The 22,189-nt window shown below is 37.2% G+C and overlaps 1 pseudogene; it reads left to right on the forward strand.

Moving 5' to 3' along the window:
* The first annotated feature begins 13,351 nt into the window (after window positions 1-13,351).
* Window positions 13,352-14,385, forward strand: LOC133043503 (olfactory receptor 6C2-like; annotated as a pseudogene).
* Window positions 14,386-22,189: the final 7,804 nt, after the last annotated feature.

The raw sequence follows: 22,189 nt of genomic DNA on the forward strand, positions 1-22,189 counted from the left end.
GAGGGTGTGGCAACAACTGAGCAAAGCAATACAAGAAAAGTGTAGGAGCTAGCTCCCAGGAAAAATCTGGGGAGATGAAGAGAAGGTTAGCTGCTTAGAAAACTACCTCTCATTATTTCTTCCCAAATAATACAAAATGCAAAAGTAAATTCTATACTGTGTGTGTGATAAATCACTTCAGTCATGTCTGACTTTGTGTGGCCCTATGGACTGCAGCCTGCCAGACTCCTCTGTCCATGGGATTCTCCAGGCAAGAACACTTGAGTGAGCTGCCATGCCCTCCTCCAGGAGATCTTCCCAATCCAGGGATCAAACCACTCTCCTGCATTGCAGGTGGAATCTTAACTGATGAGGCAGTAGGGAAGCCCCTAATTCTACTCCAGAGGTTGGCAAACATTTTCTGTAAAAAGCCAGAAAATAAATAGTTTTGGCCTTTGGGGCCATGAGGTCTCTGTTAAAATTGCTCAACTTTATTGTTAAAAGCAGTCTTAGATATTAAGCAAATGAGTTGGAGTGGACACAATCCAATAAAACTTTGTTTATGAGAAGAAGTGTGGATTGATTTTACCCTCAGGCTTTAATATTTTTGACACTTGTCCCAGAATGTAGTCCTGACTCTTAAGTGGCTCTCCCAGTGTTCAGCTGGAAGCCTGTGGTTGAGAAGATATTCATAAGTTGTCTTTACTTTGGCTGGGCCAAAACTCCAAGCCCACTGACTGTCTGGCCCCTACTATCTCTGTCAAACTTTCAGCCTTATCACTGGTGAACACAGACTACATACACTTGCTCTGCATGTGTTCAGTCAATCAGTTAGCCAGAGATACAGGGCAGAGCTTCTGTTCAGATTCCAGCTGTCCTGATTTAGATTCTCGCAGCCCTAACTGGAGGATACTAGCCACTTCAGCTGACCTGATCTTTTTTTAAATTTATTTTTATATCAATTACAATTGCTTTAAAATGTTGTGTTAGTTTCTACTGTTGCTGTACTATTTACAATAGCCAGGACATGGTGGCTTGCAACAGCTGTCTCCTCCCTCCTAAGCCTCTTTCTACAACCCGCATCCTAGCCTCCCGGGTCGTCACAGAGCGCTGAGCTGAGCTCCCTGCGCTGCACAGCGGCTTCCCACCAGCTACCTGTTTTACACACAGTAGGGGACACATGTTAACGCTACTGTCTCACTTTGTCCCACCCTCTCTTTCCTTCACTGTGTCCACATGTTCATGCATCACATCTGTGCCTCTAGTTCTGTCCTGCAAATAGATTCATCAGTACCATTTTTCTAGATTCCACATGTATGCATTAATATATGATATTTGTTTTTCTCCTCCTGACTTGTTTCACTCTGTGTGACAGAGTCTAGATTCTTCCACATCACTAAGTGACCCAATTTCATTCTTTTTCATGGTTGAGTAATATTTCATTGTGAACATGTATACAACTTCTTTCTTCTTTCATCTCTCAATGGACATATAGGTTGCCACCATGTCCTGGCTATTGTAAAAAGTACAGCAATGGATAGTAGTGTACAAGTGTCTTTTTGAATTATGGTTTTCTTAGGGTATAAGCCTAGTCGTGGGATTTGTTGGTAATATGATGGTTTTGTTCATAGTTTCTTAAGAAGCATCCATACTATTCTCCATAATGGTTGTATCAACTTATATTCCCACCAACAGAGTAAAAGTTTTCCCTTTTCTCTACATTCTCTCCAGCATTTATTGTTTGTAGATTTTTTTGATGATGGCCATTTGACTGATGTCATGTGACACCTCACTGTGGTTTCGATTTGCATTTCTCTCATAATGAGTGATGTCAAGCATCTTTTCATGCATTTGTTGACCATCTGTGTTGTCTTTGAAGAAATGTCTGTCTAGGTCTTCTGCTTATTTTTTGGTTGGGTTGTTTGTGTTTTGATATTGAGCTGCATAAACTGCTTATGTATTTTGGAGGTCAGTACTCTGTGATGGTTCATTTGCAAATATTTTCTCCCATTCTGAGGGTTGTCTTTTCTTCTTACTTGTGGTTTTCTTTTCTGGACAAAAGCTCTAAGTTTAATTAGATTCCATTTGTTTATTTTTGTTTTTGTTTTAATTATTCCAGGAGACAGGTCTAAAAAGATCTAGTTGTGATTTATGTCAGAGTATTCTGCCTGTGTTTTCCTCTAGGAGTTTTATAGTATCCAGTTTTACACTTAGGTGTTTAATCCATTTCAAGTGGTACAAAAGTACCACTACTTTTGTGTGTGGTACTAGAGAATGTTATAATTTCATTCTTTACATGCAGTTGTTTCTCTGTTGTATATTTAGCCTCCTTTGTCCTAAACTAAACTCAATAGGTCCATGGGCTAATGCAACACTTTATTACTTGAATTCTTTAAATATTTTCACAAATGCAGCATCAGTTTCATTTTCTCCCACACCAAATTTATTTTTCTTCTTTCAGTTTAACTATGGATCAATACATTGGGTTAAGGTGGATGTGGAAACAATATCTAGAATTCAGCACAGGATGCAGTTTTAAACTTCTTGAATTTATTAAATTATTTTTTGTTTCATTTTATTTTTTTTGCGGGGGGGGAGAATAAGGACATTTTATTTTTTTAATTTTTTTTAAAAGTATAATACATACCTTTTAATGCATTTAATTTATTTTAACACTCAATAACTAATTTCTTTAAGGAAACAACTTTACAAATTAACATATTATCCTTATGGCTACAATCTACATTAGGCACATGTTAACAAATGTTATCATTCAAAATTATTCTTGCCAAAGTGTAGGTGCCTGACAAAGAGAAATAAACTTGTAACACTCTATTTCTTTTTCTTTTTTTTTTTGTGGCATACTTCATTATTTTATTGTAAGTGAGAATTACTTTTCTTTTCTTTTTTTTTTCCATTTATTTTTATTAGTTGGAGGCTAATTACTTTACAATATTGTAGTGGTTTTTGCCATACATTGACATGAATCAGCCATGGATTTACATGTATTCCCCATCCTGATCCCCCCTCCCACCTCCCTCTCTACCCAATCCCTCTGGGTCTTCCCAGAGCACCAGCCCCGAGCACTTGTCTCATGCATCCAACCTGGGCTGGTGATCTGCTTCAACCTTGATAATACATGTGTTTCAATTCTGTTCTCTCAAAACATCCCACCCTCACCTTCTCCCACAGAGTCCAAAAGTCTGTTCTGTACTTCTGTGTCTCTTTTTCTGTTTTGCATATAGGGTTATCATTACCATCTTTCTAAATTCCATATATATGTGTTAGTATACTGTATTGGTCTTTATCTTTCTGGCTTACTTCACTGTGTATAATGGGCTCCAGTTTCATCCACCTCATTAGAACTGATTCAAATGAATTCTTTTTAATGGCTGAGTAATATTCCATGGTGTATATGTACCACAGCTTCCTTATCCATTCATCTGCTGATGGGCATCTAGGTTGCTTCCATGTCCTGGCTATTATAAAGAGTGCTGCAATGAACATTGGGGTGCACGTGTCTCTTTCAGATCTGGTTTCCTCAGTGTGTATGCCCAGAAGTGGGATTGCTGGGTCATATGGCAGTTCTATTTCCAGTTTTTTAAGAAATCTCCATACTGTTCTCCATAGCGGCTGTACTAGTTTGCAGTCCCACAAACAGAGTAACATTCTCCACACCCTCTCCAGCATTTATTGCTTGTAGACTTTTGGATAGCAGCCATCCTGACTGGTGTGTAATGGTACCTCATTGTGGTTTTGATTTGCATTTCTCTTATAATGAGTGATGTTGAGCATCTTTTCATGTGTTTGTTAGCCATCTGTATGTCTTCTTTGGAGAAATGTCTGTTTAGTTCTTTGGCCCATTTTTTGATTGGGTCATTTATTTTTCTGGAATTGAGCTGCAGGAGTTGCCTGTATATTTTTGAGATTAATCCTTTGTCTGTTGCTTCATTTGCTATTATTTTCTCCCAATCTGAGGGCTGTCTTTTCACGTTGCTTATAGTTTCCTTTGCTGTGCAAAATCTTTTAAGTTTAATTAAGTCCCATTTGTTTATTTTTGCTTTTATTAAATTATTTTTTAAATGATGGAAGCTTATAAAAAGACAGAGAACAAACTTAAAGGGTTTCTTGTTGAACACATCTAGAACAAAGTGAGAAGCATATGAGAAAGAAAGCTATGCTTTATAACTCATAGAATAAGATAAAAAATATGATGTGAAATGAATAAATATATAAAAACTACAAAAGCTTTTCTTATAGTCACATGTGAACCAAGAAGCATAGATGTAATGATGGAATTAGAAAATCTCTATAGGTGAAAACCAATATAAAAAATAATTTGATGAGGAACAAATTATTCTTCCTTCTCAAATTATTGCTTACATTTAAAATAAGAAGAATCCATGGCAATACCTGGAAGACCTCCTAGGTTTCAGGATGACTAATCTTCAAAAAAGTCCAAAAATGATGAATGTTGGTGAGGATGTATAGAAATACAAACTTAAAAACATTTCAAGCTTGTGTTTCAAGATGGCAAAGTAGGAGGACATGGAACTCACCTCCCCAACTACGATAACATTGAAAATACAACATATAGAATGATTCTCACAGAAGGTTAACTGGAGACTGGCAGGAGTCATGTACAACCAAGGTTGCAAGATAGGTTCATGCAAAACTGGGTAGGAAAGGAAGAGAAGCAAGATCAAACTTATAGGGAATGAACCAGCTAAGACCCAACTCTTGGGCCTTCTGCATCAGGAACTTGGGACCTGACCCAACTCCCAATAGGCAATGATGGCCTCTGGGCAGAAAAGAAACCCTATCTCATACCTGGCTTCAGTCCTAGCCCCTCTTTTCCAGCCCTACCTTCTACCAAGTTAAGATGAGGTCATTAGGCTGGGCTCTGTTCCAGTATCACAATTGGTCTTATTAAAAGGGTAGATTTGGATGCAGTGAAAAGAAGTAGAAGTGATGTTGCTCAGTCATGTCTGACTCTTTGCAATCCCATGGGCTGTAGCCTACCACACTCTGCCATCCATGGGATTTTCCAGGCAAGAGTACTGGAGTGGGTTGCCAGTTCCTTCTCCAGAGGATCTTCCCGACCCAGGGATCGAACGCAGGTCTCCTGCATTGTAGGCAGATGCTTTACTGTCTGAGCCATCAGGGACAGACACAAATAATGAGAAGATGATATAAAGACAGAGACATGGAGGAAGAAGATGGCCAGGTGATAATGGAGGCAGAAATTAGAGATCTGCAGTGAGGGAACACCAAAGATACTGACTGCACCAGGAGCTCAGAGAGAGGCAGGAAGAGCTACTTCCTCAGCCTCCTCTTCTTCAGAAGGAACTGATACCTTGATTTGTGAATTCTAGCATCCAGAACTGTTAGACAATGTATTTCTGTTGTCTTATTCTATCATTATGTTACATTGCTATGAAAGCAAACTAATGAGTGTGAAGGTGCCAAGTCTCTCCAGTCGTATCCGACTCTGCGTGACCCCATAGACTGTAGCCCACTAGGGTTCTTTGTTCATGGGATTCTCCAAGCAAGAATACCAGAGTGGGTTGCCATGCCTTCCTCCAGGGAGCAAACTAATAGAGCATCTAAAAACAGAACTTCAAAGTACATGTAGCAAAAAAATAACATAATAAATGAAAAATTTAAAAGTCTACATTTGCAGCTGAAAAATTAAGTACTACTCACTCAGCAGCTGATAGAAATAATAGACAGATAGTCAACAAGGATATAAAATATCCCAATAACCCATCAACCAACTGAAACTAAATGTCATTAGCAGAATACATTATACAATAACAGGATACATGGAAAGGTCTCTGGGCAGGTCTGACACTAAGGCAGGAATTCATGAGAGAGTTAGAGAAGAGCAGACCTTAATAACATATATAAGTATACACATATTTCAAGATGAACCCTGAACCAGAGGCCCATGGCTCAAACAACAACAACAACAACAAAGAAAAACAGTTTTAGCAAAGGTTTAAATGACTAACCTGAGTGTTCAGCCACATCACACAGCACACAACTGAGCTCGTAGTTTGCATCTCAAAGAGTTTATTGCTAGCTTAAAAAATATCATTCACATTTTCCAGGTGAATATAATAGAATTCAGAGTTTATGTAGTATAATATTCAAAATGTGAGGATAGAATCCAAAATCACTGACTATATAAAGAATGGGTAAAATGTGACCCATTCCAAAAAAAAAAATCATTTACTGAAGTGACATCTTGAAGGTGCCAAGTCCTGAGTGCTCAGATATTGATAGAATTACACAGAGATTTTAAATCAATCTATACAACTGTGCTATGAGATAAAGGAAGACAATGAAAAGCAAAGATTTCTCAGAAGAGAAAGAGAAAACATGTAGTATTAAAAGGAAAATGTTACAAACGAAAAATGCAATATGTTTCTGAAGAAAGTCACACTTTGGGCTTAATTATTGGATAAAGATTACAGAAGAAGAAGGTGATGAATTTAAAATTACAACAATAGAAATTGTGTAATCTTTATAAAAGGGAGGAGTAAACTTTTTAATTTACAAAGATACTGGGACCAATGGTCAATGTTGAAGTCTGTCATGTGTGTAACTTGGATCGAAAAGGAAGAGAAAGAGAGAACGGGACAGAAAAAATGTAAGAATAACATATGGCTGGAAACTTTCCAAAATGTTAGGAAAGAAGTAAATCTATACATATAAGAAGTTTAATCAACTCATAAAAGTGATGTTCAAAGAAAATTACACATAGACATATTAAAATCAAAGCACTAGGGACTTCCCTAGTTGTTCGATGGTTAAGACTCTGAGCTGCCAATGCAGGGGCCACGGGCTTGATCCCTGGTCAGGGAACTAAGATCCCACATGCCCTGCAGTGTGACCAAATGATTAAAATTTAGCTCTTCCAGGTGGCGTTAGTGGTAAAGAACCTGCCTGCCTGCCTATGCAGGAGACATAAGAGATGTGGGTTCTATCCCTGGGTGAGGAAGATCCCCTGGAGAACGAAATGGCAATTCACTCTAATATTCTTGCCTGGAGAATCCCCATGGACAGTGGAGCCTGGTGGACTACAGTCTAAATAGAGTTGAAAAGATTCGGACACAACTGAAGCGACTTCGCCTGCACTTACAGAGGTTATTAACCAGATTTAGAACATTGCGCTTCCCCGGTGGCTCAGATGGTAAAGAATCTGCCTGCAATGCGGGAGACCTGGGCTTGATCCCTGGGTTGGGAAGATCCCCTGGAGAAGGGAATGGCTACCCACTCCAGTATTCATACCTGGAGAATTCCATGGACAGAGGAGCCTGGCAGGCTACAGTCCATGGGGTTGCAGAGAGTCAGACACGACTGAGTGACTTTCACTTTTCATAGAGAAAACATTTAAAAATGTTTCTATAAAACAAACTGAAATAAAAATATATGAACATGAATAAATACAAATATATATGTAAACATAAATATGAAAATATGTATTAAAGTTTTAATGAAATAGAATAAGATCATAAATAAATATAGAACTAGCAGCCCCATGAGAAACAGCCTAAATGTCCATTGACAGATGCATGGATAAAGAAGATGCAGCATATGCTCACAATTAAACTTTAGTCACAAAAGGAAACAATGCCGTCTGCAGCAGCACAGACGCAGACGGAGACGGTCATACTGAGCGAAGTGAGTTGGAAGGAGAAAGACAAATACCATATGATAGCACTTGTGTGGAATTGAAAATATAACACCTATGAACTTATCTACCATATAAAAACAGATATACACAGAGAACAGACTTATGGTTTTCAAGTTGGGAGGAGTGGGAGAGGGATAGAACAAGAGTCTGGGATTAGCAGACACAAACTAGTGTATATATATAGAATGGATAAACAACAAAGTCCTACTTATAGCACAGGGAACTATATCCTATGATAAACCATAATGGAAACAATATGAAAAAGATTGCATATGTGTGTATAATTGAACCACTTTACAGCAGAAATTAATACAACAGTAAATCACCTATACTTCATTTTTTTAAAAAGGCCCATGAAATGTATAAACAGAAGAACCATAAAGATCTGGAAGGTATATCTGAAAACTATCAGCAGTACATTTTCGCTTTGCCTTTTCATTTGACAAAATATTTTTTCTCTATTATTATATGAATTGTTTACACTGACACTTAATTGGGCTTCCCTGATAGTTCAGTTGGTAAAGAATTCGCTTGCAATGCAGGAGACCTGGGTTCGACCCCTGGGTTGGGAAGATCCCCTGGAGAAGGGAAAGGCTACCCGCTCCAGCAGTCTGGCTTGGAGAATTCCTTGGACTGTATAGTCCATGGGGAGCAAAGAGTCTGATACAACTGGGTGACTTTCACTTTCACTTTCAACCATTGGTGGTGGTTTAGTTGCTAACTCGTGCCTGACTCTTGCAACCTTATGGACAGAGGAGCCTGGCAGGCTATAGTGCATGGGATTCTCTAGGCAAGAATACTGGAGTGGGTTGCCATTTCCATCTCCAGGGGATTCACCCAACACAGGAATCGAACCTGGGTCTCCTGAATTGTAGGTGGATTCTTTACCAACTGAGCTTTAAGGGAAGCCCACATTCAACCATTAATTACAAATATTACAAGTGTAATAAACTGGGAACATTGTCTTTATCATCTTAAAATGCCTCCCAAAATTTTGAAATAAAATAACAGATGGCTACCTTTTGTCTTGTAATCTGATACCAATTATTGCATACCTCTTCTGATGCTGTTATTTACAGGCACCTCTCTGAGGACATTTTGCCCAGATCTGTGTTCCCTTATCTGTCCCCAAAGTCTGTTACACAAGAGACTCATTAGTAACATTTAAGACATGTTTGCTTGTTTCACTGAATTGAAAATTGGGTAAATTTTTTTAAAGGGTAATTCTGTCAGTTTAGTAATATGTTCCTCTGCCAGAAATATCAGAATATCAACTTTCCCAAGAACAGAGAGAGATCCCTACCTAGCCATTTAAATTACTGTTAGCTCTGCAGTTCCAGAGTAAAGACTTCCTGGACTCAGTGGTAGGCAGGCTTTCTGTGCAGAAAAATCTTCATCTTGTGTGGGTGGAAGATGACTTACTGAGAACTCATCAACAGCAGAGACCTCTGTGAGTAGGAGTCTGTGCTCCTAAGAATGGGCAGAGACCACCCTCCTCTCTGTCCACCATAAGACCTTCCTGGATGACGTCTTTTTTCACCCTTTGCAACTCTGGGGTTCAGGGAACATCAGACGTTACAACTATCAGAGAAATATTTTAAAAATCATTTTCTGAACTCTAGAATGATGCTTTCCTCTGAGGAAAGTATCTCTACCAAAATAACTCATATGATTTGTCATTTTAATATTTTATGAAAGGTTTCAACAACTACTTATACAGTGTGGATTCTTAATATGTTTGGCAAATATAGGGCAATCAATGATAAGCTGTTTTCATGTATCAATATGGTGAAGTTCATCTAATACAATGGAAGTTTAGAGAAATGCACCTACATGTTCTCTGCCATAAGCTTTCCCTCATTTTAAACAAAACTGTGTGTAATATATGTGAACTGAATGACTTATTTGCTTACAAGTCAGTGACTCCATCCCCTAATAGTCTTTCATATTGTAATGAAAATTCAGTATTTTAACATCTATATCAATATCAGTGTCAATTGGTTTCATTGAAGTGTTAAGAAGGTGGAAAATGAAGGACTGAAAAAAATAGTGATATATTTGGAATAAAAGATCAGTCTCTTTCCTCAGGACACACAGGTTAGATCCTTGAGAGAGTCAGATACCTGGAGTTGGGGTTACAGCCCTGAGTGGAGGCGTCTAGGCTACAGAGACAGTTCATTCTTGTTCCACCACTGGAAATGCTGTTCCGTCTCTGTATGACCTTTAAGCTACTGTTGAGGTGGGGATGATAACTTTCAGCAAAACTTTTTCTTTTTTTCTATAAACACTTTAGGCTAAATGGGAGTAGGTACCAAGCAAGAGCTTAAATTTACCTTTCTTAATGATAAAGAAGGCAATTCTGTAAAGCAACCAAGTGAAACTCCAGGTAACCATTTAAGTGAAGCCTCTATGTCAAATGCCTTTTGATTCAGTATGAGGTATTTGATGAGGTATCTAGATAATAACTGAAGGATAGGAAACATTTCATTTAGCTGTTATGTAAGTAATCAGTGTGTGTGTGTGTGTGTGTGTGTGTGTGTGCGTGTGTGTGTGTGCGTGCTCAGTCTTGTTGGACTCTTTGTTACCCCATAGAATGTAGCTGCCAGGTTCTTCTGTCAATGGAATTTTTCAGGCAAGAATATTGGAGTGGTTACCATTTCCTACCCCAGGAAGTCTTCCTGACCCAGGGATCAAACCTGCTTCTCTTGAGTCTCTTTCATTGGAGGCAGATTCTTTACCAATGAGCCACCTGGGAAGCCCTAAATAATCAGAGAATGCAACATATATAATATTTTTTGATCAAAGATTTTTTTAAATAACTTTTTTTAGTTTAGGACTAAGTATGACAGGTAGCATTTTGTGTACTGCCAGAAAGTAAAGAATTATTTTAACATCTTAAAGATCTCATCTTTAAAATGAAGGGGAATTGACAGCAGAGATTATACATGGCATATATACTGAATGTACACTTTTATATCATTTATACTTCAATGAAGCTAAAACACAGAAGAATTCAATTGACGGTTTTTAGAAAAAAATTGGGAAACCTCTTGGGATTACATACTTCTACTAAGAAATGGACCAAAAAGAGAATGAAAATTTCACTAACTGAGAAAACAAACTGCTTATTCTGAGTCAGAAGTGTACATGTAAAATTTATTAATTATACAATAAATATATTTATTGAGCTCTTCACAAACTTTAAATAGGGCTGCTGCTGCTGCTAAGTCGCTTCAGTTGTGTCTGTCTCTGTGCAACCCCACAGATGGCAGCCCAACAGGTTCCTCCATCCCTGGGATTCTCCAGGCAAGAACACTGGAGTGGGTTGCCATTTCCTTCTCCAATGCATGAAAGTGAAAAGTGAAAGTGAAGTCGATCAGTTGGGTCTGACTCTTAGTGACCCCATGGACTGCAGCCTACCAGGCTCCCCCGTCCATGGGATTTTCCAGGCAAGAGTACTGGAGTGGGTTGCCATTTCCTTCTCCTAAATATGGCTAACTGCTGTGGATTCTCAATGAACAAGACACAGCCCAAACTCAATAAAATTACATTCACATATTTAGTGGTAACAAAGAGTTAAGCATAGTGATCTAGAGGGGCAAAAAAGAGAATCAAATAACTTACACAATGAATTTTCAAGAATTTTTTTTTGCAGGAAGTGATTCTAAGCCAAAAGTTGAAAAACCTACAAGTTCCGTATCAGTCTAGTGAAGGAAAGACTAGGGGTGGGAAGCTGGTAATGAACAGAGTGGTATCATGAAACAGATTCCACTCAAACTGGTAGATGCTGTTTTGGTGTGTAAAGTGAATGTCCCCCTATGGTGAAAGCACTTTGAAGAGCTGTTTCATAGGTAACATTTCTTTCTAAACGAGGACATCTTCATCACAACAGTGTACTATTAGGGGGGTCAAAATCTCCAAGTTTTGGGTCTTATTAGTTGATGTTATAAGCTTGGCTTTTAAGTATAGGCAGAATCCATGCAATTCAGATATTGCTGATTAATATTAATCCTTAACTTTAACTGTCAAAATTCATTTTAAATGATATCCTATACACTTATAGATAGAATAAAATGGACATCAGCCAAAATACGGCTGAAGAAGAACAAATGATTGGAAGAGAGGATGTATTATTCCAGACAAATAATCCATGTAAAGAGTTACCTCAGCCTACTGTCTGTCATATGGAAAGTGCTCAATAATTGCGGGTGCTTTTTCCGTTTTCTTTCTTTTTTAAAATTTCCATTTGGTCAATTTTTCATTATGAAATAATTTTGTACTTAGAGAAGAACTGAAAATATAGCGCAGAGAGTTCCCAGATATCCTTCACCTATCTCTCCCTAATAGTAGCAACTTGCATAATCTTAGTGGCATTATTAATATTGAGGAATTAACACTGGATACAAATACTAATAACTAATAAAACACAGATGTAAGGATGGGCCCAGGTCGTGGGCAGACAGCAAAGATTCCACCACCTCCACAGTAAGTCCCTCGCTCTCTAGGTGCCCGGGCCAGGGCTGCCGCAGCGGAGCCGCACCCTAGATCCCACCGGAGAAACGGATGCCCGCGGACTGAGCGTGTGCAACCTACTGGCCAACCTCACTGCTCACTGAGTCCCTAGAGGCGCTGGAAAGAGAGGCTTTGTGGCTCTGGCTTGAAGAGTCTGAGTGGAGACGAGGGTTAATTGAAAAACAATAAAATAATAATATTAAAATAATTAAATCAAATACAAATTTGATTTGGATTTTCCCAATTTTTCCACTAATGTCAATTTTCTGTTGCAGGATTCAAGTTACTACTTGAAACAGAGCTGTCCTGTGTCCTTGGTCTCCTCCAACCTGTGTTTCATCCTGTCTCCCATGTCCTTCATGACTTTGGAAGTACAATCAAGTGAGGTAAAATACTTTGAAGTTTTTTCACTGAGACTAATTTACCCAATATTGAGGCAGGTAACTTGTTTATGTAGTACTTATGAAACATTGTGTTCAATTACAGTGAAATGCAGGGAAAGTCAGATATTGATGTAGAAGCTTCAAGATAAATAGCAAAACTGGAAAGCAATGTGGGTTATTTGCATGATAATCCTGATATCAAAAATAAAATGAAGTAACTCTTTTTTCATTGAAGTAACAGCAAACATTCAAATACTGCACACATGGCCTCCAGGCGCTATATAAAATGTCAGACTCAGCCATTGATTTGCATTTAACAGGGACCCACACTTTAAGCAGCTTGCAAGTTCATTTGGACCTGTGAGTAGTGAGGAATTATTCGGAGCAAAAGATCGTTAGAAAATCCACAAAATCATATCATATGGATGATCCTTTCTAATTATATAGTTAAATACATTTCAGACAATAGAGCACAGAGTTTAGATTAATTGAAAAATAGAGATTAGAGAGCATATGGGGGTATGAAAATATGGACTCTAGTGCAAACTTATTCCAGAAAAACATGATCTGGAGGATTTCTATAATGCACATCAAAAAAGCTGAGAATTCCAAAGTTTTGGCAGGTCCCTATCATGTCAAAGAAGAAAATGACTATTCATTGACTTGATTGGATTTTATTTTAACCAGTGGCCATGGCCTCATGGTTTAATATAGGTTTTCTCAGTTCAATGTCACTTGAATTTCTGAGGAGTTTGAGCAGAAGCACAAGTCAGCAATGAGAAACTGTACATCATTATCTACATTCATACTCTTGGGACTGACAGATGATCCTCCAATGCAGGTTCTGATTTTTATGTTTCTGTTTGTTCCCTATACATTGAGTATAACTGGGAACCTGACCATCCTTATACTCACTTTAGTAGATTCTCGCCTTAAAACTGCCATGTACTTTTTCCTCAAACACTTCTCCTTTTTAGAAATCTTATTAACGACAGCCTACAATCCCAGATTCTTATACAGCTTATCAACTGGGGACAAGACTATTTCCTATAATGCTTGTGCTGCTCAACTATTTTTTGTCATTCTTTTTGGAGCAACAGAATTTTTTCTCCATCATGTCCTATGACTGCTATGTGGCCATCTGCAACCCTTACATTATGCAACCATCATGAACAGTAGAATCTGTGGAAGACTTGTTATTTGCTGTTGGATAGCAGGTTGGCTGGTCATATTTCCACCACTCTGCCTGGGCTTAAATCTGGAATTCTGTGACTTTAATGTCATTGATCATTTTCTCTGTGATGCTCCTCCTGTGCTAAAGATCTCTTGTTCAGACACATGATTCATAGAACAGATGGCTGTTTTCCTTGCTGTGTTGACTGACATCTTGACATTTCTGTGTGTAGTTATATTTTATGTGCATGTCATCAGGACCTTCATAAATTTCTCTTCCACCCAGCAAAAGATGAAGGCTTTTTCTACCTATTCTCACATGATTGTGGTTTCTATCACCTATGGCAGTTTTATCTTCATCTATGTCAAACCTTCAGCAAAGGATGCAGTGACAGTTAATAAGTGTGTGTCAGTGCTTACTACTTCAGTTGCCCCATGTTAAACCCATTCATTTATACCCTGAGGAACAAGCAAGTGAAACAAGCTTTTACAGATTTAATCAACAGAATTTCATTGTTTCAAGGAAGTAAAGGAATGCTGAAGCAAAGCATAAAATATAAAGTTAACAAGGGCAGTGGGCCTCATGGTCACAATCTTCATTTCTTAGCTATTGTACTATGGTCTATTGTCTATTAGTATTAACATGCTTATACAGTTATTATTGAATCTTGGACTCCAAATAATCTTCAATGCTTGTTGAAATAAGCAAGTTAGGTCATTTCAACCCTTGTTGAAAATAAGCTTTATTCAAGATGATGTATCATACCAAGAGAACATAAAATTAGATTTCTAGGAATATGGGCTTTCCTAACTCTGTCTTGGCTCTGATCAATTAGGGAACTATTAAATCTTTTTTTTTAATTTTTTTTATTTTCCAGGTAGTTCTTGGGGAAAAGAAAAGGAGCCAAGGTTTCTATTGATGCTTTAAGAATATTTAGAAATGAATGGCGCCAAAAGATTGCAGCGTAGAGCAGCTGAAGAGCTGTGAACAATGGTTAACAGCTAATCATTTCTTTTTTTTTTTTTACAGTTTTTTTTTTTATTAATTTTTTCAGTGGGTTTTGTCATACATTGACATGAATCAGCAATAGATTTACACGTATTCCCCATCCCAATCCCCCCTCCCACCTCCCTCTCCACCCGATTCCTCTGGGTCTTCCCAGTGCACCAGGCCAAAGCACTTGTCTCATGTATCCCACCTGGGCTGGTGATCTGTTTCACCATAGATAATATACATGCTGTTCTTTCGCAACATCCCACCCTCACCTTCTCCCACAGAGTTCAAAAGTCTGTTCTGTACTTCTGTGTCTCTTTTTCTGTTTTGCATATAGGGTTGTCGTTACCATCTTTCTAAATTCCATATATATGTGTTAGTATGCTGTAATGTTCTTTATCTTTCTGGCTTACTTCACTCTGTATAATGGGCTCCAGTTGCATCCATCTCATTAGGACTGATTCAAATGAATTCTTTTTAACGGCTGAGTAATATTCCATGGTGTATATGTACCACAGCTTCCTTATCCATTCATCTGCTGATGGGCATCTAGGTTGCTTCCATGTCCTGGCTATTATAAACAGTGCTGTGATGAACATTGGGGTGCACGTGTCTCTTTCAGATCTGGTTTCCTCAGTGTGTATGCCCAGAAGTGGGATTGCTGGGTCATAAGGCCGTTCTATTTCCAGTTTTTTAAGAAATCTCCACACTGTTCTCCACAGCGGCTGTACTAGTTTGCATTCCCACCAACAGTGTAAGAGGGGAACTACTAAATCTTATGTGAAGAAAATAATGAATTCTTGAACTGATAGGAAAATAATAGAGTAATATTATTGTTTTTTGCTAGTACATTCAAAAGACATATATATGATTTCAATCACTCTTCTTAAGCAGGAGTTAATTATTCAAGATAATAATGAGTTAGTTTGAGCAAAAAGGAATGGGTTTTAACACAGAAGGGGAAAATATATGAGTTTAGAAACCTGGAGATCCACACCTACCCTGTAAAAGAAACATGAAAGCCCAAAGTTTAGACTCACTAAATTCTCTCTAAAGTGAAGAGCATGGCCTCTACATTAATTCATCATCCAGGTAGCAATGATCTGATAAACTCTGCTGAGGCAATAAAGTCATCTTTATGTTGATAAAGTCTAATGCTGAATACATAATACAATGCAAGTCATAAATATGGCTAAATTAAACCAACAGGAACCAGTAAATCTCAGCAAAATTAAGTTCTAAACCTAAAGAAAATTAAACCAGCAAAATAAAGGAAACCTTGGGCTATAGACAAGGAATCCAATATGAAGGCAAATTGCCTCTTTAAAGATCATCTTTAACATTGAAAAACAGAAGGTATAATTTTCACTAATATTTCTCAAAGAAAGATGTCCTACATTTGGTTATTTTTTACCTTACTAAATTTTGCATTTCTCACCAAAAACTTCAATGGTCCAGAATGGAATGCTTTTGACCTTCATTTCTAGATCTATGTTCTAGGTGTCTCCTCTTACAAAGATTTCCTTCCCTGCATCCTTCCCTAGCCCTCTGTTTGGAGTCCCTCACATGTGCACCTGTCACATTCTGCAGTTAGCTATTATGCAATAACAAATCATTCCAAGATCAGTGATTTTAAACTTGAGTTTCTGTGTCAAGTCTGGGTGTTTCTGCTGATTTTGGCAGACATCAGCTGATCTTGGCTGGGTTTGTTCATAGGACTGTCGTTAAGGATGCCCGAGTCTTGTTATCTAGTTAGGCTTCATTCACAATTTTAGTAGTTTAATGACTCCTTACTAAGATAACTGAAATCTCTTCAGATGGTGCTTTATTCTCTAGATAGTATTTTTTTTTTCCACATGGGAAGATCATGGGGCTCCAAGGAAAAAATAGAATCATGCAAGAATCCAGAGCCTTAGACTCAATGTCTTTCTACCACATTCTATTCACCAGACTAGTCACAGGACCAGCCAAAATTCAAGGGAGAGAAATGGAAAACACAAGCTTAAAAGGGTTCCAGTTGAATACATCTAAGAATGAATACATACAATCCAGTTGAATTGAGAATCATATGATAAATAAAGCAGTGTTTTATTATTCATAGAATAAGATAAAATACTTGATGTAAAAGTGAATGAATATATAAAGGAAAGCTAGTTCATAGTCATGTATGAACTAACAAGCTTAGACATAACAGTGGAGTTAGAAAATCTCAATAGATGTGAAAGCTAGCAGGTAAATGCTTGATGAGGGACAAGATATTTATATACTTATATATTACTATATATATTCACTATCAAATTACTACTTTCCTTAAAAATGAGAAGAAATCATGATAATACCTGGAAGACTTCACATGTATCAGGATGGCTACTCTTCAAAAAATCAGAAAATAGCAAGTGTTTTCAAGGATGTGAAGAGCTATGACATTTGTGCACCACTTAAGGAGTTGTGAAAACAGTGGAGCCTCTGGGGAAAACAGTAGTATGGGCTCTCAAAACAAAACAAAACAAACCAAAACAAAACATGACTACCAAATGAACAGTCCTATTTCTGGACAGATATTCAAAGGAACTTAAAGCAGGGTCTCAAAGAGATATTTGTACACCATATTTAACGTATTCCATAACCCAAAAGTAGGAACAACCAAAATGTTCATCAATGAATGGATAAACAAAATGTGGTATATATTAATACATAAATGGGTTATTTTTCAAACTTAAAAAAGTAAGGAAACCCTGTGTCAAGTTACAGTGTGAAGCAACCTTGAGTACCTTAGGCTTAGTGAAATAAGTGAGCCACAGAACCACAGCTGCTGTATGACTCCACTTACATGAGGTATCTAAAGGAGTCAAATTCATAGAAACAGAAAAGCAGAATGATGTTTACCAGGGCTTGATGGAAGGGAGTAAAGGACAGTTGTTTAATGAGAGTTGTTGTTCAGTTGCTAAGTCATGCCCTACTCTTTGCAACCCCATGAACTGCCGCACACCAGGTTTCCCTGTCCTTCACTATCTCCAGGAGTTTGCTCAAACTCATGTCCATTGAATCAGTGATGCCGTCCAACCATCTCATCCTCTGTTTCCCTCTTCTCCTGCACTCAGTCTTTCTCAGCATCAGGATCTTTTCCAATGAATTGGCTTTTTGGATAAGGTGGCCAAAGTATTGGACCTTCAGCTTTAGCATGAGTCCTTCCAATGAATATTCAGGGTTGATTTCCTTTAGGATTGACTGGTTTGATCTCCTTGCAGTCCAAGGGACTCTTGAGAGTTTAATGAGAACAGAGTTTCAAATTTGAAAAATGTAAATTTCTGGAGATCTGTCTCATAACAGTGTGATAATACTTAACAGTACCGAATCATATACTTATAAATGGTCAGGATGGCGAACTTTATGTTATGCATTTTTTTAATCCCAATAAGGAAATAAATAAGTAAAGATTTTTAAATTGGGCTTTTATGCAAGTTATATCGAGCAAAATATCAAAGTATCTAAAATTGGACTAAATATTGAAAATGGAGCTGTGTGGTAATAAACCTATATTGTTAGTTTGAAAAATTTGTCAAAAGATTAAAATGACCTTGTTGCTATAATAAAATATAAAATAATGAAAGAATTATAAAAGTAATTTTTAAACTGCATCTTGAGACATTACAAATATGGAGAATTAAAGCATTTTATTTCTTTCTAAGAAAGGTTTGCACAGCACTTTAGTTGTGAATCAATTCCAGTTTTAAATTGAAGTAAGTAACACCCAGATTATTTACTTACGCATCATCACTGATCAAAGTTAGAGTCATTGTAGACTTTTCTTCTTCTCAAGTCTGGTTTTTATTGTTTTCTAGGGAATTTATTCAACCATAACTTATTGAAAACCAATTTGAAGAGTGGCCCCAGGTGTCATTTACTACCTAGGACCCACCTGCATACTAGGGACAAAATAGCATATTGCAGACAAAATAGATAGGGTATTGTAAAATATAACATCAGTTAACTGAAAGATAGCCTATGAAAAGGAGATAGCAAAAGCGACTGATCCTTCCTCTGTCTAGTCACTGCAGTATGTCTCTTTAGCTCGTTTCATCACTAAGTGATTCAATTTTTTTTCCCTTGGGTCCTGGCTGGTCTTCTGACTAGTCTGATGAATAGAATATGGTAGAAGGGATATTGAGCCTAAGACTCTGGAGCTTTGGATGCTTCCATTCTCTTCCTTGGAGGCCCATGACCCTACCATGTGATCAAACATTGTCTGGAGGATAAAACCATCTGGAAGAGAGCTCACTTATCTTAGTAATGAGTCATTAAACTACTAAAGTTGTGAATGAAGCTTAACCTGTCTGGCAAAGCCCAGTCATGCATAATGAATAAATCCAGCCAAGATCAACTAATCTCTCCCGAGAGCGGCAGAGACACTCAGCTTACCCAGAAAATGGTCAGTTGAACCACTGATTTTTGGAGAGATTTATTATCTCATACTAGCTAACAGGGGCATATATGAGGGGTTCCAAACACAGTCCTGGAGTACATAAGTCTAGAGAGGCATGCAAGGAAGAGAATCTTTTTAAGAACTGACACCATCAGCATAGATGTTAAAATGAAAGATATAAAAGTTGAGAATATTCCAGTCTGCACCACTGAGGACTGAGGTCTAGAGGGAGAAAGATTATAAAACAAAATTAACCAAATGTAAAAAAAAAAAAACAAAAAAACTTTAATACATATCTGTGAAGGTCACACATTTCATTCCTTAATTTTGAAGATTTTTTTTGCCCCCTACTAGTCTCATTGAAAATTTCTAATGAGCTCCTCTTCTATAAACAGAAACTTCTGTGTATTTTGCTGGTTTAGTTTTGTTGATATGTGTTTGTGATTTTCATTTAGCTGAGATTGTCTCACTCCTGTTGGCTTAATTTAGCTACACTGAGGAATTGGATTTTATTGTATATTTCAGTACTTGTCCTGATTTGTCATCCTAAAGGTGACTTTGTTGTCTTGACAGTTTCTCAGATCAATGTAATCTAGATTGTCAGTTTGTGAAAGATTGTGCTCTTTCATTTTGGAGGAAATCTAGTTAATCTAAATTCTGAATTTGGGGAATTTATGTTTTGTTTTCCAAGCTAGTTTTTTCCAGGTTTCAAAGCTTGTATGTTTTCCTCTTCAGTGTTAAAATACACTTATTTTTTGTACTAGATTATTCTGGCTTCTTAATTTTTAAGAATTATCTTGCTTCTGATTGACAATAAGACTAATATTTATGCTTTTTTTCATGTTGTCATTTGGATATTTGAATTGCAAGAAGGTTTGAGGTTTTCATGTAAAGCCAATAATTCAACTTTTTTTGTTGTTGTTGTGTTCTTAATCTATAATAGTTTTTACACTCTTGTGAGACTGGTCTGAGTTGAGGCAAAGTCTCAATTTGGAGAAACGTCACTTTGGAAAAAGTTTATTTGCAATGAAAAAAATGAATGATAATTTTGTATTCTTTGTTCATTAATAATGATGCAATAAGTATTATAGTAGGAATACACTGAGTGCAAGGAAGAGATAAAAGAATTAATAACGTAAGATTAAACACATAAGGCCTGCTGTATCATGATAAGCTTAATTCTCAGTTTTGACATTCCTTTACTTCTCTGAGATCAATAAAATTCTTTTAAATAAGGCTGTAAAAGCTTGTTTCAGTTGCTTGTTCCTCATGGTATGAAAAAAGTGAAAAGTCAAAGTGTTAGTTGCTCAGTCATGTCCAACTCTTTGCAACCCATGGCATAAGCCCAGGAAAATATTCTAATTTGAAGGAAATTCTAAAATGCTCTACATAAGTCCCAGAAAGATATTCAGAAGATATGCTACTCAGAAGCTAAAATTGGGAAGGTGAAAACAGTTCTCTCTTATAGAAGAAAATATTCTCCTTTGAACATGAGAGCCACACCCATCATTAACCTTAGACTTAATGCTTAAGCCTGTTTGGTTAAGCTAGAGTATCTGGAGATTACTATAAAAATAGATAACCTCTTCTCCTGATACTCTATCCATGCAGAGGTGCAGCTTATTCATATATAATTTTCAAAAAATTAAGCAATATGATTCATACAATTAGTAAATGAACACAAACAAAAGGTTACAATCAACTGGACAATGGAACCAGTAGAATGGTAAAGCTGCTTCAAAGAAGCATTCATAAGATAAAGACTTTGGACTCCTGAAAATTTTTTTCTAATGGATACTGAACTGGTTAAGTCACATAGAGCTATAACAGAGTAATCTTTGTATGATCTTTTCTTGGGGCCAAAATCTATAAGATAATGGCTGAGTAATATTCCATGGTGTATATGTAGCATAGCTTTCTTACCATTTGTCTGCTGATGGACAGCTAGGTTGCTTCCATGTCCTGGCTATTATAAACAGTGCTGCGATGAACATTGGGGTACACGTCTCTTTCAGATCTGGTTTCCTCAGTGTGTATGCCCAGGAGTAATGAGATGGATGAAACTGGAGCCCATTATACAGAGTGAAGTAAGCCAGAAAGATAAACACCAGTACAGTATACTAATGCATATATATGGAATTTAAAAAGATGGTAATGATAACCTTATATGCAAGACAGAAAAAGAGACACAGATGTATAGAACAGACTTTTGGACTCCGTGGGAGAAGGCGAGGGTGGGATGATCTGAGAGAACAGCATTGAAACATGTATACTATCAAGTGTGAAACAGATTGCTAGTCCAGGTTCGATGCATGAGACAAGTGCTTGCGGCTGGTGCCCTGAGAAGACCCAGAGGGATGGGGTGGGGAGGGAGGTGGGAGGGGGGGATCAGGATGGGGAACACATGTAAATCCATGGCTGATTCATGTCAATGTATGGCAAAAACCACTACAATATTGTAAAGTAATTAGCCTCCAACGAATAAAAATAAATGAAAAAAAAATCTACAAGATAACATGTAATCTGGTTTCAAAACTAAGCAAATGCTGAAAAGCAAAGTCAAATGGAAGTATATTTTCCCATTTAATTAAATACTTCTTCAACTTGTTGAACAACATTGTGAGGACATGCATTGATTCTCCTGCTTTGGTTCCAAGATTATAAAATGTTTTTATCAATATTTAATTTGTGTAGTATTTCTAACCTTTTTAAACCCTATCTTTTCCCTATAGTGCTGAATACTATACTATGAAGAAAAATTACAATGCAAGTCTGTATTCATTAACATGGAAAATAGTCACTTTTTTGACTTGTAACAATGTATATTACTTTCATGTATACTCACATATTTTTCTCACTGAAAACAGTTTTTTATCATTTGTTCATACTTTATTATCTAAGAGTTGAAGAGGAGCCAGAATTATGTCTTTCCATCAGGCAATTGTTATGCTCTTGGAATATGTCCGGTAAGGTTGTTGCATCTTATTATCTCCAAGGACATGGTTTCCAGTGATGCCACTGTT

The sequence above is a fragment of the Dama dama genome, chromosome 3 (assembly GCF_033118175.1).
Source record: "Dama dama isolate Ldn47 chromosome 3, ASM3311817v1, whole genome shotgun sequence".
Taxonomy (NCBI): Eukaryota; Metazoa; Chordata; class Mammalia; order Artiodactyla; family Cervidae; genus Dama; species Dama dama.